Here is a 16,271-nt window from a genome sequence, read left to right on the forward strand (position 1 = left end):
CCATTTGGTTTTGCAATTAAAAACAGGTTTGACTTCCTTCTGCAACAGTAAGACAACGTCAAAGCAACAATCATCCCGAAAATTTTCCCTTGTGAATTCAAATGAACTGTGAGTGTTGGGGTTCTCTTTGTTTGCATGTGCATGCCTTGAGAATGAGTTTTTGGAAGGGTTCAACGTGTTTCTTTTTGGGGTAGTGCCGCTAAGGTGTGTGTTGAATCACGGCTACCAGATGGGTCTCAGTTACACTCACCATTCCGGGTTCCTTAGATACAGGGTTAGCGCGTTTGGATTTATCCCATGAGGCTTATTACTGCAGGAAAACTAACTCTGCAAGATCCATCCCTTTGCCCTAGAAAATAATCACTCGTCTGGAAGATCTGCGTGCAATCCACCCTTATAGACTGGACCTCAGTTTCACAGGGACTAAAAACACAGATGTGCTTCCTACTGGGAAATGTAGTAAACTTGACTACAATGACGGCTAATTATATCTTTATTGTTGTCATTCTTGAATGATGCATTGAACGATTAGATCCTGTGATATTGAGAGAAATCTCTACCTTAAAGCCAAAATCCTACACTGTACAAGGAAGGGCTGAGGAGGATGTTGTAAAAGCTGATCCTAGTTCCAGGGAACTCACCCATTTTCTACAAGGTCGAAGATTACTTCCATTTTCCTTTCTCTCATTCTTTTTCCATTCAATGAAATCTAAAGAAATATTGCCCCTCATTTCAGTGTTTATTGTCAAAATATTAGTTCGAATTTTCTGCCATATTAAAAAAAATGCAAAGTAGCCAGTCCTTATGCATGTGCCAAAACTGTCAGAGCCTGGGAGACTCTGCGTTTGAAGAGATCGGAGGAATAGAATTGGTCGACAGCACCCTCAACCCATCCTTTGATGTACAAGGAAAGTTCTGTGGAAAGACAATGTATTAGGAATGTCAAATTTTGAATGATGATGATGATAATTAAAATTAATTAAAAGAGAGGCAGACAAAAGAGAACAATTAATCTCAGTGCAGTATACTTGTTCTAAAAGATATCGTGGAATGAATTTGCCTCTATTTAATTTATTAAAGCCTCACCAACTTCCTCTTAAGAAAGTTTAGTTTATTGGTGTTTCCCTGGAATTATCTTATCTTACAATATCACCATCAAAAGTTATTCAGTAAAATAATTTCTAAAATGTAGGTCAACTTTTATTGTATCATTCTGAAATTCATTATTTGAGATAAATATAAAATCTTCATGACGTGTGAAGTAAGTAAAAATATTATTGACACAAAGTAAGATACACTAATACATATTAATAATATGTGTAGTTGCATTTAAAAATTCAAAAATTCCTTTAACCTATTTTGTCCTACATTTTACCTTTATATAAAAGCAAAATTCACACACATAATTGTATATTTCCCCAAAATACATGTTTTGATTGCTTTTGATCTATGGACTAGATGAATAGGAAAAGAGAAATGAAATTTTTCTAAATATGAATTTTTATTTTTGCTCTAATAAAGAAAATTGATTTTCTCAATTAACAAGTTATTAACAATAAAAATATTTTCAATATTTATTAATTATACATATTAGAGATTTTTTATTGACATTGAACTCTCATTTGCTGGACTGTTTGTTTTCTAACCTTCTACATAAACAGCAAATCATAAAAAGCAGTTTTAAATTTAGTTTAACTAAGGCAGAAATAAATTCAACTTTTAACATCACAAAAATAACATAATTCTATAACAAAGTCAGACTTCTAAAAATAAATGTATATGATAATGAAAACAATTTTACAAAGCTTTATGTAATTTGAATTTTTTCCTCCATTTATCAAAACATTGCTTCTTATTGAAAACATTTTTTAATGAGCAAAAAACTGCTATCACTTAATTCAAATATTTATTGGAGAAGACAGACTATCCGTGCTTTCTACAAACTTATAAATTTTACTAGAAGAGCTACTTATTTAGGTTTTTTTAAAAAACTAATTTAGAGTTAATAACTCTGCTTCCTAACAACTACGTATCTGAAGTGTCGTAAAAGAAAGAGGGGAATGAAGGGGTTATTAGGTCTTTAAACTCATGTTTTCAAATGCCCAATAAATGATGCAATTGTGACTAAAGAAAATTTTAAGTTGGAGATGGTTAAATAAAGAAATATTCAGAACTCACATAGAATTGCGATGAATAGTTTTTGTGAGAGTTTAAATAGGCCAAACGTAAAGGATTGCTTATTGGAAGGGGGCTGAAGAATCAGAAAGTTATTAAAGAAAATTCTTAGATCTTAATCATGAGCTTGTATTTCAGTAAATTAAACACCTTTCGTGTAAAGGATAGATGTACACAAGTCATTATACCATTACGTTAATTTGTCACCTATCCATACTGAAAAATCATATTGTGGGATTTATTCCCTACAACCAGAATTACATGGTAGTTTTTTAAAGTTTGGTGTTGTTTAGCTTAGGTTTTAAGCAATACATTCATCCTTATGAGTTGGAGAATCGACTTTCCCAAATTTGCCATAAATTGCATTTCTGAGGAGGTTTTTTAATAGAAACAGAATGAAATGAAAGCACCTGCCTGTTGAAACCACATCACTGAAGCTGCTCATAGCACATCAAACATGAAGGAGCAGGCAAGTCCTCCCTTTTCTCCCTGTGGGTTAAAGTAAGGCACTGAGCTTAAAAGTGGGATTCTGTCTCTCCTCTTTGCGTTTCTGCTTGTACACGTCTCATAAAAACATGACTGAGAGCACAGACCCACTCCACAGGTGTGTCGTGGAAGCCGCTAGTAAAAAATGATTTTAAAACATTTGGAAACTGCCAAGCTCTTGAGAAAATGCTTATTAAAGACCAATAAAATTGTGAAAATTGAGGAGAAAACATACAGTAAACTTTTTTGGTGTGCTTTAAAGAAGGCAGTTTCATCTCCAGCCACGTGGGCTTGGCTGTGGTAAACCCAGGCAAGAAAAACAAGCTTGTCCATGATTTCCTAATGAAGGGCTGGAGCATCGAGAACAACAGTTCCATATTCACTAAGTCACCTATGTAGATATAGCCATTTTCACCTGTAGCCACCATAATCCAGAATTTTACAAGTGATTGAAAATTCTGAAAACACTCCCAGACAGTGTCCATATTATCAATAATAAACGAAGTAGGAGTACTAGCAACTGAAATTAAAAATGGTCATTGGGTCTATTTCTGCCAAGCACCTGGACCATGAGGCAAGTGAAAGAGCGAATTTGGTCATTTTAACAACCAGTCTGGAATTGTTTCATCAATAGCAACTGTAAGGAGAATCAGCGTTGCACGGTCTCATAGTTCCTAATACTGCAGATTGACAATATGCTCCTAAAAACACACAGTTCTGCAAGGACCAAAAGGAAAGATGAATTTTCTTCCAATGTTATGGCATTTGTGTAGAGTGTTTCATTCTTTATTTTAAACATTATTTTTGCCCAACTCAGTTGATTCTCCTGGGTCAGTCTCCCGAGTAGCAGGGACTACAGGTGTGTGCCACCAGGCCTGGTTAATTTTTGTATTTTTAGTAGAGACAATATTTCACCATGTTGGCCAGGCTGCTCTCAAACTCCTGACCTCAAATGATCCACCTGCCTCAGCCTCCCAAAGTGCTGGGATTACAGGTGTGAGCCACCGTACCTGGTTCACAAACATTTTTAAAAGCCATCTCAAAAGCTTTAGAGGAGTATCTAGGTTAAAAATTGTAACTGAAGAACTTCAAACATAGCAGTCAAAAAATTGTTAAATAATGTTAAGCTAAAGGAAAAGCATTATCTTCTAATGATATGTAATTATCCAATAACTATTTGACATTTTTTAGTATCAATCCCAACATAATGAATTGAATATGTCATATGGATTTGAGTCTAAGCAAAGTGTGCATTCTTGTAGAATAGCCTTGCAAGAACGCAACTTCTAACGATAAGAGCTTATAACATAGGTTGCTTTGAGGGAGATGAAATAGCCCAGAGTCACAAAAATACAGTGCTTTGTTTTCTGAATTACTGTTTTATATTGAAAATAATATTCATTATAGAGCCAAAAATGCCTAAAAATAGCATATAAAAATTACTTTGTTTCACTTTTTGATTGAGAAAACTGCAACCAACTACACCACACACCATGGTGATTAATAACTCTGATTTATTATAGAGAACATGAAATCATCCAGGCCTTCTATCCACTAGTTTCCATAATAAACAAGTTTAAAAAACAGCATCAGTACAAGGAGGAGGTCGGTTCATAAAAATTTCACGTAATACAAGTTTCTCTAAACTAATAGGTCTCATAAGTCAAATGTAGCTTCTCATTCCCCATCTCTACCAAATAGGCATAAAGTGGAAGTAGTGGGGTGTAGATGAATAGATTTTTCTCTCAATATGGAATTAATATTCTAGATATTTTGCCCGGGGAAGTCTTCTGAATACATTGTTACTAGCACTCCTCATAGTAATTCTCTACTTTTATGAATAAAAAAGATAGTAATATTTAATAAATCAATAGTTTCACATCACCTTCTTCCAAATGGAGAAACCGAGGCCCAGGGAGCTGACTCTGGTCACAGCAGCTGTCAGGTATTTTCAGATGAATGAAGCTGATCGGTATCACAGAAAGACCTAGTAACGATTATGCAGAGAATAGAAATTACTAGAGTTTTATCTGCATATCCGAATAAATAGTTGTCGTTTTCATAAAACTTCACAAGGGAAAAGCCATTATGAATGAGTTTTTTTTTTTTTTTTTTTTTTTTTTTTTGAGATGTTGTCTCGCTCTGTCACCCAGGTTGGAGTACAGTGGCGCGATCTCTGCTCACTGCAATCTCAGCCTCCGGGTTCGCGTCATCCTCCTGCCTCAGAGTAGCTGGGACTACAGGTGCCCGCCACCACACCTGGCTAATTTTTTGAATTTTTAGTAGAGATGGGGTTTCACCACTTTAGCCAGGATGGTCTCGATCTCGTGACCTCGTGATCCGCCCGTCTCGGCCTCCCAAAGTGCTGGGATTACAGGCGTGAACCACTGCACCCGGCCCATTATGAATGATTTAATGCAAAAGAAATGAAATAAAATTTTCATCTCCAGAAATTTTAGTGACTTTGACTGCAGTGGTAGCCCATGCAGTAGATCATTTCTTGTCCTTTGACTTAGCTTAAATGCCCCAAAGGAGATCCTAAGAGCTATACGATATTTCACTTTGGAATCAGATCTATTTGCTTTGGAATCAGATACTTGGAACGGTGAGCAGGTGACCTGAAAACTCGGGGATAAATTCAACCTTGGCCGTTGGCTTCTATGTCACCTGTATGTCATCACTGAACATTTCCAAACACTGGCTTTAAAATTAAGAGCCTGGAAAAATGCACATATGATATTCATGGGTGGAAGTCAATTGCATTGATTGAACTCTGTTTCCAAACGGGGAATAAAAGAAGACATAGCTGCCGCTCCAATGTTTCCCCCTCTCTCTAGACAGAGGGTTACATTTTTAGACCTCCCGAGAGCCTCATTCATTGTGAACATAAATGTTCACCCTCGAGCTATGCCTGCCTCTTTCTCCTTTGCTGGGATTTGGCTGTGGGAGAGAGGGAAGAGAGACCAGACCACAATCCAAGAATCTTCTTCTTCTCTTCTCATCTTTCTAGCCTCAGCCCTACCATGTCCTGGTGTGAACAAGGTCATGTGTAACTCGGTGAGAATTTACAGACAAGAGTGTCACTTCTCCTGGGTTCCCAAGAAAAACAAACCTACGGTTGCTCCTTGTGTGAATGTGTGAATAGCCCAGTTTATGACACATCACATTATTAGCACAAGAGGAGGGCTGAATCCCAAACGGGGCCGGCACTGCCTCCTCCTTTTGTTGACAGAAAAAAAGTATAGTTACTGGCAACCACTCAGCCCCTGCCAATGGGAAGCTGTCCTGATGTTGCTGGGCACAGACGCACGTGAGAAAGAGGTCAAGGCGTACAGAGACCTATTGAGAAGCCTGTTATGATATGTAGGAGACTGTTGCAAGGAGAAACATCAGCATAAGATACAGTCCAGACTGCTCATCTCACAAGTAAATAAGATTTACACATGAGAAAGTCTTTGCCCCAAAAGCAAAAAAAAAAAAACCCTGACATGCGAGGGTTATGTGTCTTAAGTAATAACTAAAGCAATAAATACATTCTATGTGATTGCTCAGAAAGTAAGATCGCAAGTTCCTAAGATGACTAGGATAGAAATAAATCAGATTTTGAACAGTTCAACATCTGAGGGAGTTTGGAGGTGGGTAAATAATTACTTCTGATGTAAGAATTTGCTCTGACATCTCGTTTGTGACTCTCCTTAATTCATTTAAAATACTTTCTAACTGAGGAAAACCTGAGAGGTGAGATCATCATAGAGGAAAGGGCAACAGAAACAAACATTAAAAGATATTTTCTTGTGTTAGGTTTTTAAATTTTGTTTGGTTTGATTTATTTCTTCCCTGTCAGAATGTTCGATGCTGAATTTGCTGACTTCTATAGAAAAAAATGAAGCGAGATGTCTCAGAAGTCTCTGAGTGCACTGAATAATTACACTCTGTTTTTCTTACTATACCATTCCAATATTACAGCAATGGTAATTCTAACAAGTCGGTACAGATTCATCAAAACAAAGTTAATGAAGAAGTGGAGACTACATTCAACTTGTCATTTTTTTAATGTTTCTTTGTTATGTGCAGCCATTTTAGCCCAAACTTTCTCCACTATTCTCTACGTGTTACTTACATTGAGTTAATGCATTTAGACAATTTATCTACCATACATTTTTCACAATTCAGGGCTGACAGGAATTATCGGGTTCAAGCTGACAATTGAAAAGTTAAAGCTCTTTAACCTTTGTGGCAGATGAACACCTACACATTTGTCGCTGCCTATAATGCCTGTGTTACCAAAGTTGTTTCGATGGCTATTTATTTTAAGAAAATAGAAGAGCTGATTATCCAAAATTCAAAAGAGGAGTTGAGGAAATGAAGAAGTGAAGGAGGAAGGAATGGGAAGAAGGGGGAGGTAAGAAGGGAGAGAAGAGGGAGAAATGGAAAGAGAGATAAAGAGAGGAAGGAAGGAAGGAAAAAGAGAAAGAAGGAGAAAAAGAGAAAAGAAAGAAAGAGAGAGAGAGAAAGAAAGAAGGAAAGAAAGAAAGAAAAAGAAAGAAAGAGAGAAAGAGAGAAAGAGAGAAAGAAAGAGAGAAAGAAAGAGAGAAAGAAAGAGAGAAGGAAAGAAGGGGAGAGAGAAAGAATGAAAGAGAAAGAATGAACGAACAGAACAGTAAGCGTCTATTGTTGCAGAGCTCTGTCTTGGCTTGTCATGGAGATATTTCACTTGACTGAAATAAGCTTGCAATAAAGTTATAACATCAGTTACCTCAACAACAAGCCTGCCACCCACACAACCTTGCCATTCAAATGTCTTGCTCATTTTTCTCCTTACATTATTATGATCAGCCTCTTAGTCAAGTCTCAGTTTGACTAACCTATTGCCATGGGCTACTAGTTGGTCAATTTTCATCGTATTTAACAAAAGCAATGAAATGGCCCTGGAAGCTCCTGTTGTTTCCACTCCTCTCACAACCTTGATGAGATAATCCAGCTAATCAGCTGTCTAAGATTGGGGGGCCCTTTAGGACCACAGGCTCTTTTTCTTTAGTACTTCCTTTTATAACGAAGGGATATGTTCTCAATGGCAACTGAACATTCAAAATGCAACAAGGCATGTATTAAAGAATGTATTTTCCCTTGTTCACATTTACATTTGGAAGAGGGACATTCCAGTAGCTTGGAAGGAACTGGGGAACCAAACCTGTGAATTAAAGTAAAAATAACCTACTTAACATGTTGCTTACCATATACCAAATACAGTTCTGAGAACGTGGCTCACGTGAACTCGTTTCACCCTCATCACAGTTCATTGAGGAGCGTGCTAGCCATAATTTCCTATTTTATAGACCAGACCATGAAAGCACAGAGAAATTAGTTGCTGTGTCCCAGTTCACAGAGCAGGGAAGTGGCATGGTCAGAATTGAAAGCCAGGAAGTTGGATTCTAGAGATCCACACTCTTAATCCCATGCTCCACTGAAAACAATAAAGGTACATTGTTTAGTAAAATTTTGGTGCATTCAGCACATTTGTAAAATCGGATCCAATAGAAATTCTAAATACAAAAGAGTTGTGGGAAAAACAGACTCGAGGAATGATTTTCCAAAATCCACATTAAACTCTGAGAATCTGAATCCATGTATCAAATTTTCTATGTCTAAAGCCTCCTTTGAAAAAAATATGGGCCAGGCGCGGTGGCACACGCCTGTAATCCCAGCGCATTGGGAGGCCAAGGCGGGCGGATGATCCGAGGTCAGGAGTTCGAGACCAGCCTGGCCAACATGGTGAAACCCCATCTCTGCCAAAAATACAAAAATTAGCCAGGAGTGCTGGAGCGCACCTGCAATCCCAGCTACTCAGGAGGCTGAGTGGGGAGAATAGCTTGAACCTGGGAGGCAGAGGTTGCAGTGAGCCGAGATCGCGCCACTGCAGTCCAGCCTAGGCAACAGAGTGAGACTCTGTCTCAAAAAAAAAGAAAACAAAAAATATGTTTCATAGCCAAGAAGGATTGAGTCCTGGTTTCCTCATCCATATAGTGGAAACAACACAGCCCTCCTTATACAGTCTTTGGGATGATTACGATAATGTATGCAAAGCCCCCAGCATAGAGTTTGATGTATGGTAGATGATCGATAAATAGCAACTACTATTTATAACTGTTATTGGAGCGCTTCCCCCCGTGTTCCCCACTATCAGATGTATCTTGCATTTAGGTGCCTCCTCTCACTTCACAAAGCAAATAAATGTTCCCACTCTCCCATCAAAACAAACCGCAATGCTATGAAATGATATCTTGAACAGAACTCCAATTGGAAAATAGCGAATACATCAGCTAGTGCTCCGTGGACTTAATTATCAGGTTTCAAAGTGAACATTTGTATGTGATGGTGAAAGTTATTTTAGAAAGATCTGTTAGAGCAGATACAGAGATGGAAACTTGGATAGGCACACTGGCTGAAAGAAGACAGTTACAGCCATGTAGTTATAATTAGATAAGGCACCTCCAAATACATGCATGAATCAGCCACTGAACTCCTGAAGGTTGGGAACCATCCGAGCATGTGTCTACAGAGGATTCCTCTCCTGCAGGCTGATTCTCTCTCTCTCTCTCTCTCTTTCTCCTAACTTCAGAGAAGGAGAGCAGGTAGACAAAGCACGTGATGGAATGCGGTTCCCAGGCTTGCACAGGAAGTGGCCTGGACTGGTCTAAGTGCTGCTGTACCCAAGTATCTGCCCCATTGCCCTGGCCAGGACTTCCTGTTCTGGTTTGTTAACAGATTTGAAGTCCCACCGCCAGGAGTCACAGAGCAGAAGCCCTAGATTCCAGGGACAATGAGAGAGGGTGTTTTACATACTGTTGATTCATGGAATATAAAATTAATTACAGTGCAAATGGCAAATGGTTACACATAACCTAATTCACACATCCTGATTTCTGTTTGCTACTACCATTGACCACAACTGAGACAGACAAAATTTGCATGTAAATAGTCAGTGACCACCAGAGATCTAATACAGTGGGCACACATGTATGTATGTGTTTGTAAAGACATGTACAAATTCAGACACATGCATTCATACATGTGGACACATGCATATATGTATGTATGCATATGTGATCAAATAAATGCTCTACTGGAAATCTTTGCAAAATTGTAACACCAGTAAATGAAGTCTAAAGAAATACACATTACTGATGCAAAACGTTGATTTGCCAAAATGAAACCTGGCAGAGTTGCAAACTTAAATGAAATTTTTATCAACAGCAATAATTATCCTGTACAGTAGAGAGCTTCTGAGCTATTCATAAAAGCTTCTGAGGAAATTTTTTTTTTTGAAATAGACCTTACTCAGAGCAGTTTTGGGGTCACAACAAACAGAGGACACAGAGATTTCCCATATGCTCCCTGATCCCTTACACCCGCAGTCTCCCCAGTTATCAATATCTACCACTAGAGTGGTCTGTTTGTTACATGGATGAACCAACACTGACATACCGTCATCATCCAGAGTCCACAGTGCACATGAGGGCTCTCTCTTCGTGTTATACATTCTGTAGGTTTGGGCAAATGTACAATGGCATGTGTCCATCACTGTAGTATCATACAGAAGAGTTTCACTACCTGAAAGTGCCCTGTGCTCCACCTGTTCCTCCCTTCCTTCCCCAACCCCTGGCAACCACAGATCTTTTGACTGTCTCCATAGTTTTGCCTTTCCCAAAATGTCACATAGAGTGCAACCTTTTCAGATGCATTTCTTTCACTTAGTAATATGCACTTAAGGTTTTTCAGTGTCTTTTGGTGGCTTGATAGCTTATTTCTTGTTAGCGCTGAATGATATCCTGTTGTCTGGATGGATCACTATTTACTTACCCATTCATCTACTGAAGGGTATCTTGATTGCTTCCAAGTTTTGGCAATTATGAATAAAACTTCTGTAAACATCTGTGTGCAGGTTTTTGTGTGGACTTAATTTGTCAACTCCTTTGGACAAATACCAAGGTGCATGAGTGCTGGATCCATGGTAAGGATATATTTGGTTTTAGCCAGTCATAGTGGCTCATTCCTATAATCCCAGCGCTTTGGGAGGCTGAGGTGGGAGGATCGCTTGAGCCCAGGAGTTTGAGACCAGCCTGGGCAACAAAGCAAGACCTCATCTCTTAAAAAAAAAAAAAAAATTTAAGAGTATGTGTAGATTTGTAAGAAACCACCAAACTGTCTTCCTAAGTGGCTGCAAATGGACCACTTTACATTTCCATACGCAGTGAATGAGGGCTCAGTGTTCTGGATTTTAGCATCTCTAACAGGTGTGTAGTGGTTTATCATGGTTGTTTTAATTTGCATTTCCCTGAGGACAGATGACATGGACCGCCTTTTATATGCTTATTTGCCATCTGCAGATCTTTGGTGAGGTGTCTGTTCAGAACTGCAGGCTATACCATTTACTTTATCTCTGACAAATAAGTGTATAGGGTTGACACAGTAAAGCAGACACTTAAGACAACCCCTGCTGAGACAACCTCAGAAGAGGGAGAAGTCCTGATACAAATCCTGCCTTTACTTTTTAAAATTTGATTAAAAAAAAAAAAAGGTAGTAATTTGAGGGGTCTTCAATCACAAGGCTTTGGAAAAGACTGGAAAGTCTTAATTGACTGCTGATAAATGTTTGATTAGAAATATCCTCTTAAAAATGTTTAAATTTACTCACCTAATAAAAACTTTTACACACTGATTTTGGCTTCTCATTATGAAGCTAATCCTCAGGATGGTTTCTCCTGGTGTTTTCTTTCTCAAATTTTCATTGGTCATTTTGCAAAGAGCAGAATTCCAAACAGCCCAAATCCCATCTAATCCTTTACTCACCTGTAGTAAAAAGCACTATAACGTGGTATAAAGAAAGACTGAGGGGGGATATTAGGTGATTTGACAGATAACTTTGGGAAGTTTGTAAACCAGCATGATTGTGTATTGTGTGTGTGTGTTTGTGTGCATATGTGTGTGTGTGTTTGTGTGTGTGTAGTGACACCGGATTTAGACATCAAGGCACCGTTTACAACTCCTAGGCTGATAATCTCGTCTGGCCTGAATTCTCATCTTTACACTTCACTGATTTCTGATTTCCTGATTGGCCTCAGGCAAGTCACTTCCAGTTGCCCACAGTGGTTACAATGGCCCTGCTCAACCAGGCTGTGTGGATTTGAGCTCTCTCTCAACTACTTATGAACCGTGTAACTTTGGGCAAGTTAGTTAACCTTCTTGTGCCTCTGTTTTCTCATCTGTGAAATGAGCATAGCAATCTCTAGTCCACAGAGCTGTGATGGCAGGGAGGGGGGAGTGAATGAGATCATGCGTGTACAGTATTGCTTCGACCATCATAAGTACTCAATAAATATTGGCCACTGTTATTAGCTGAGTCATAGTTTCTCATATACTGCATGAGAGGGTCGGACCCAGTGACCTCATGAATTCTTTTGGTCAGTCTTCAGGAAAACCCTATCATATGGAATGCAACTGATTACCCAACCTCCCAAAATCCCTGCAGCCACAGAGCCCTCATCAGATTTTATTTACCAAATCTCATCCACCACACTGCTAGTTGCACAGACTTCATTGATTCCTATTTTACATGCAATTCTAACAACTGCATTTACTCGATTTCTCAGACTACAGCAAATCAGATGCCCAAATTAGGAAGGAGAAAGAATGCTGGAAGAAAAATGCCTTGGGAGCCAGAGTGATTGCAAATTGTCCGGCATTAGGGAAAGACAGACTAAACAATTGCTATCACAGAATAATGTACCTGTGCACAACCAGGATGCCAAGTCACTAAAAACTTTTGAATTACATTTAGTGTATTGCTTAAGGCAGTGATCAATTTGAAAACTATTTGTATCAAAAATTATTAGCATGTGATAGGCTCGGGGATTATCAGTTTCTGGTTGCTTTTCTCATGGGAAAAATGTCCCTGGTTGTTGTTCAGGTCTCTCCCAGACTTGCTGGCCCTCTCTGGTCTCTCCTGCTGGGGCCTCCCTGCACCACACTGACTGGGGTAGGGCTGTGCAAAACAGTTCTGTCCCAATAGGAAAGCTGACACGGGATTACAGAGTAACAACCCAGGGAGCCAGCACTGATACAGCACTGCTGTTGTGTGTACGTCTTACTTCAAACTCCAGCCACATTCATGCTTACACCTCAATGGTAAGCGTGAGTTTACCATTAGAGTTTACTATCTATTATTTACTATCTATTTACTATTAGTGCCATTACATCTATTTACTATCTATTAGTGCCATTAGAGAGTAACAACTATTTACTACCTATTGGTGTTATTAGAGAGTAGCAACCCAGGTAGCCAGCACTGATTACAGCAGCGCTGTCCTGTGTACATTTGACTTCAAACCCCAGCCACACTCACGCTTACACCTCAATAATAGTGATCTCTTTCCTTGGCCCCCACATCACCTGCTTCTTTTCCAACCTAGGAGGTAATGGGTTCAATTAAGACTTTGGGAGACCTAGATAAAGGTCTGAATCCTGTCTCAATCACTTGCCTACTACGCAACTTTGGGCAAGATATTTGAACTTTGCACATCGTTTTCTCATTTATAAGATGTGGATAGTAATGCCTTACCTCCCAAGGCTGTTGAGGGGAGCAAATGAGACTGGGGAGGTCAAGCACAGAGCCGGGAGAGAGGAGGTGTTCAAGGTGTAATAGCAATTCCTGGTGCCCATTTTAATTGCATCTAGGATTTTGACAGGCCTTTCCAACCACAGCTCATCACACTACATAGGATGCATAGTGGGTGAAGTACAAGTTTGGAGTCAGATAGACCCAGATTGGAATGCTCTTTCTATTGGTTGCCATCTGGGTGGCCATGGGCAAAGTATTTAGGCTTTTTGAGGCTCAGTTTCTCCCACTTGTATACTGGGGATACCACCACTCACCTGCAATATTTGTTGTGATGATTTCATCAGAAACATATTTAAAGAGCCTATCTCATAGGAGTGGGTGATTAACACTCAAAATATCTATATTGAGGCTGGGCACAGTGGCTCATGCCTGTAATCCCAGGACTTTGGGAGGCCAAGGCGAGCGGATCATGAGGTCAGAAGATCAAGACCATCCTGGCTAACACAGTGAAATCCCGTCTCTACTAAAAAAGTAAAAAAACATTAGCTGGGCCTGGTGGTGGGCACCTGTAGTCCCAGCTACTTGGGAGGCTGAGGTAGGAGAAGGGCATGAACCCGGGAGTCAAAGCTTGCAGTGAGCCGAGATCACGCCACTGTGCTCCAGCCTGGGCAACAGAGCGAGATTCCATCTCAAAAAATATATATATATAAAATATACATTACATATTATATTTTATATATAATATACGTTTTATATTATATTTTATATATAATATACGTTTTATATTATATTTTATATATTATATATTATATTTTACATTTTATATATGATATTTTATATTTTATATTTTATATAATATTTTATATATTATATATTATATTTTATATAATATATTATATTTTATATATATTTTTTATGTATTATATTTTATATATAATATATATTATATTTTATATAATATACTATATATTATATTTTATATATTATATATTATATTTATATATTATATATTTATATATTATATATATTTATATATTATATATTATATATAAATAAACATTATATATATATTATATAGAGAGAGAGACAGAAAGCCTTATACTCTTCAAAGCAGTTTCACTGACATTATCCTATTTTATTCTTACAGAAACCCTATAAGGTAGTTGGGGCTGCTATTTTTATGCCCATTTAAAGAGAAAAAGAAAAAAAAGAAGCTAAGTGATGCTAAGTGTTTAATCCAACAACATAGAAAACACAAATATGCCGGGGCCCAAACTGGAATCCAGGCTTCTGCCTCCCGCACCAGTGCTTTTCTACATGGTTAAGATCATTCCTGCACTGCAGATTTCCATTGTACACACAGAGGAGAAGGCAAAACAAGTGGACACACCTTTCCTCACACTCTTCTAGCAGCTTTAGAATGTCTGCAATGACCTTTTCAGCAGCAGGTGATAGAAAGCTCCAACATCAACTAGCTTAAATCTCAAGGAAATGTACTATTTCACATAACTGCAAATTCAGAGAGTGAAAGGAGGACTCCAGGCTCAGTATGATCGTCAGCACAATCATGTCAACAAAGACTGTGTTTCTTTCTGTCTTACCTCCCTACAGCCATCAATTTCACCTTAAGGTTGGTCACCCTCATGGTCATCAGGTGGCTGCCCATGGCAATTAGAACTACAAAGCTCTCTTGTTAATGTCTGGCTGGAGCAAGAGAGAAAGCTCTCCCTCAAGCACTGGGTGTAGGTGCCCCCATCAGTCTGTTGGGTCTACTACTATAGACCTACCCCTGGGCCAATAAGAGAAAACAGAGAAGTGCCTGCACTTACTGTCCCGGATTAAGCATGATCTGCTCCCACAGTGTAGAAGGAAGTCATCTGCTCCTTAGTCATCAGAGGGAAGGATGAATGTATAATTAGGTTCTTAATTAATGAGTACAGGAGCACAGGTGTTGGGTGGATAACCAACAGTATTCACAATGTGAATAATTCGCTATGGAATTATTGCAGCGCATTTCCATTTTTAGTCCACCTGCATTCTCCTTCACCAAAGCATTGATTTCAGGCAATTACTGAAATAAAAATTGTGACGACAGCAGGCAAAGACATTTGCTCACACATTGTTTTTATGTCTTTTGTGACTTTATTATCTTAACTTAAAATCAAGCATGAAGCCCTTTCAACATTTCCTATGAAATAGAAGAAAGGCAATGAGCATTTTTATAAATCCAAGTTTTATTGAAAGAAATCAACCTGGAAAACAGATAGATTTGATTTTCCTAAAAACACAATTTAATGGTACAGAGCCATTTGATTGAGAAGAAATACATAAAATAAAATTGGGAGCATGATATGATGGGGAAAATTTAAGGCTAAAAATTAGGGGAACGTCTGTTGTTGATCTACCTCTGTCACCAACGAATTATATGTCCATGAGTAACTCACTTAGAACTAAATCAGTGGTTGCAAACTGGCAGCCCACAGATCAGAACTGGTCCAAGATGTGATTTTTTTTATTTTTTTATTTTTTTATTTTTATTTTTATTTTTATTTTGCTAGCACAAAAGATTCAGTTGTATCTCAGATAACCCTATTGTTAGTAGCATAAGAAAATTTCTGAAAATAAACACAGCCACCAAAACTCTACAGGCCAGATACCAAAGGTTCAAAGTCACTTACAATGAAAATATACATACAAGTTATCCCAGAGCCAAGTGTGGCAATTCCTCAAGGATCTAGAACTAGAAATACCATTTGACCCAGCCATCCCATTACTGGGTATATACCCAAAGGATTATAAATCGCACATAAAGACACATGCACACGTATGTTTATTACGGCACTATTCACAATAGCAAAGACTTGGAACCAACCCAAATGTCCATCAAGATAGACTGGATTAAGAAAATGTGGCACATATACACCATGGAATACTATGCAGCCATGAAAAAGGATGAGTTCATGTCCTCTGTAGGGACATGGATGCAGCTGGA

At 38.4% G+C, this 16,271-nt stretch overlaps 1 long non-coding RNA gene across 4 annotated transcripts in view; it reads right to left on the minus strand.

The window, feature by feature from the left end:
* The window catches only part of LOC103887286, a 35,697-nt gene that overhangs the window by 7,869 nt on the left and 11,557 nt on the right, over nucleotides 1-16,271 (minus strand). For 2 of the 4 annotated variants that reach the window (XR_001906162.3, XR_001906163.3), the window contains 2 exons: nucleotides 4,547-4,648; nucleotides 1,974-2,664 (listed from right to left, as the gene is read on the minus strand). This is a non-coding gene — a long non-coding RNA (uncharacterized LOC103887286). Of the gene's footprint in view, nucleotides 1-720; nucleotides 916-1,973; nucleotides 2,665-4,546; nucleotides 4,649-16,271 lie in introns of those variants that run through there. The other 2 variants (XR_651330.1, XR_001906164.3) reach the window with 2 other exon arrangements.

The sequence above is a fragment of the Papio anubis genome, chromosome 11, assembly GCF_008728515.1.
Source record: "Papio anubis isolate 15944 chromosome 11, Panubis1.0, whole genome shotgun sequence".
Lineage (NCBI taxonomy): Eukaryota > Metazoa > Chordata > Mammalia > Primates > Cercopithecidae > Papio > Papio anubis.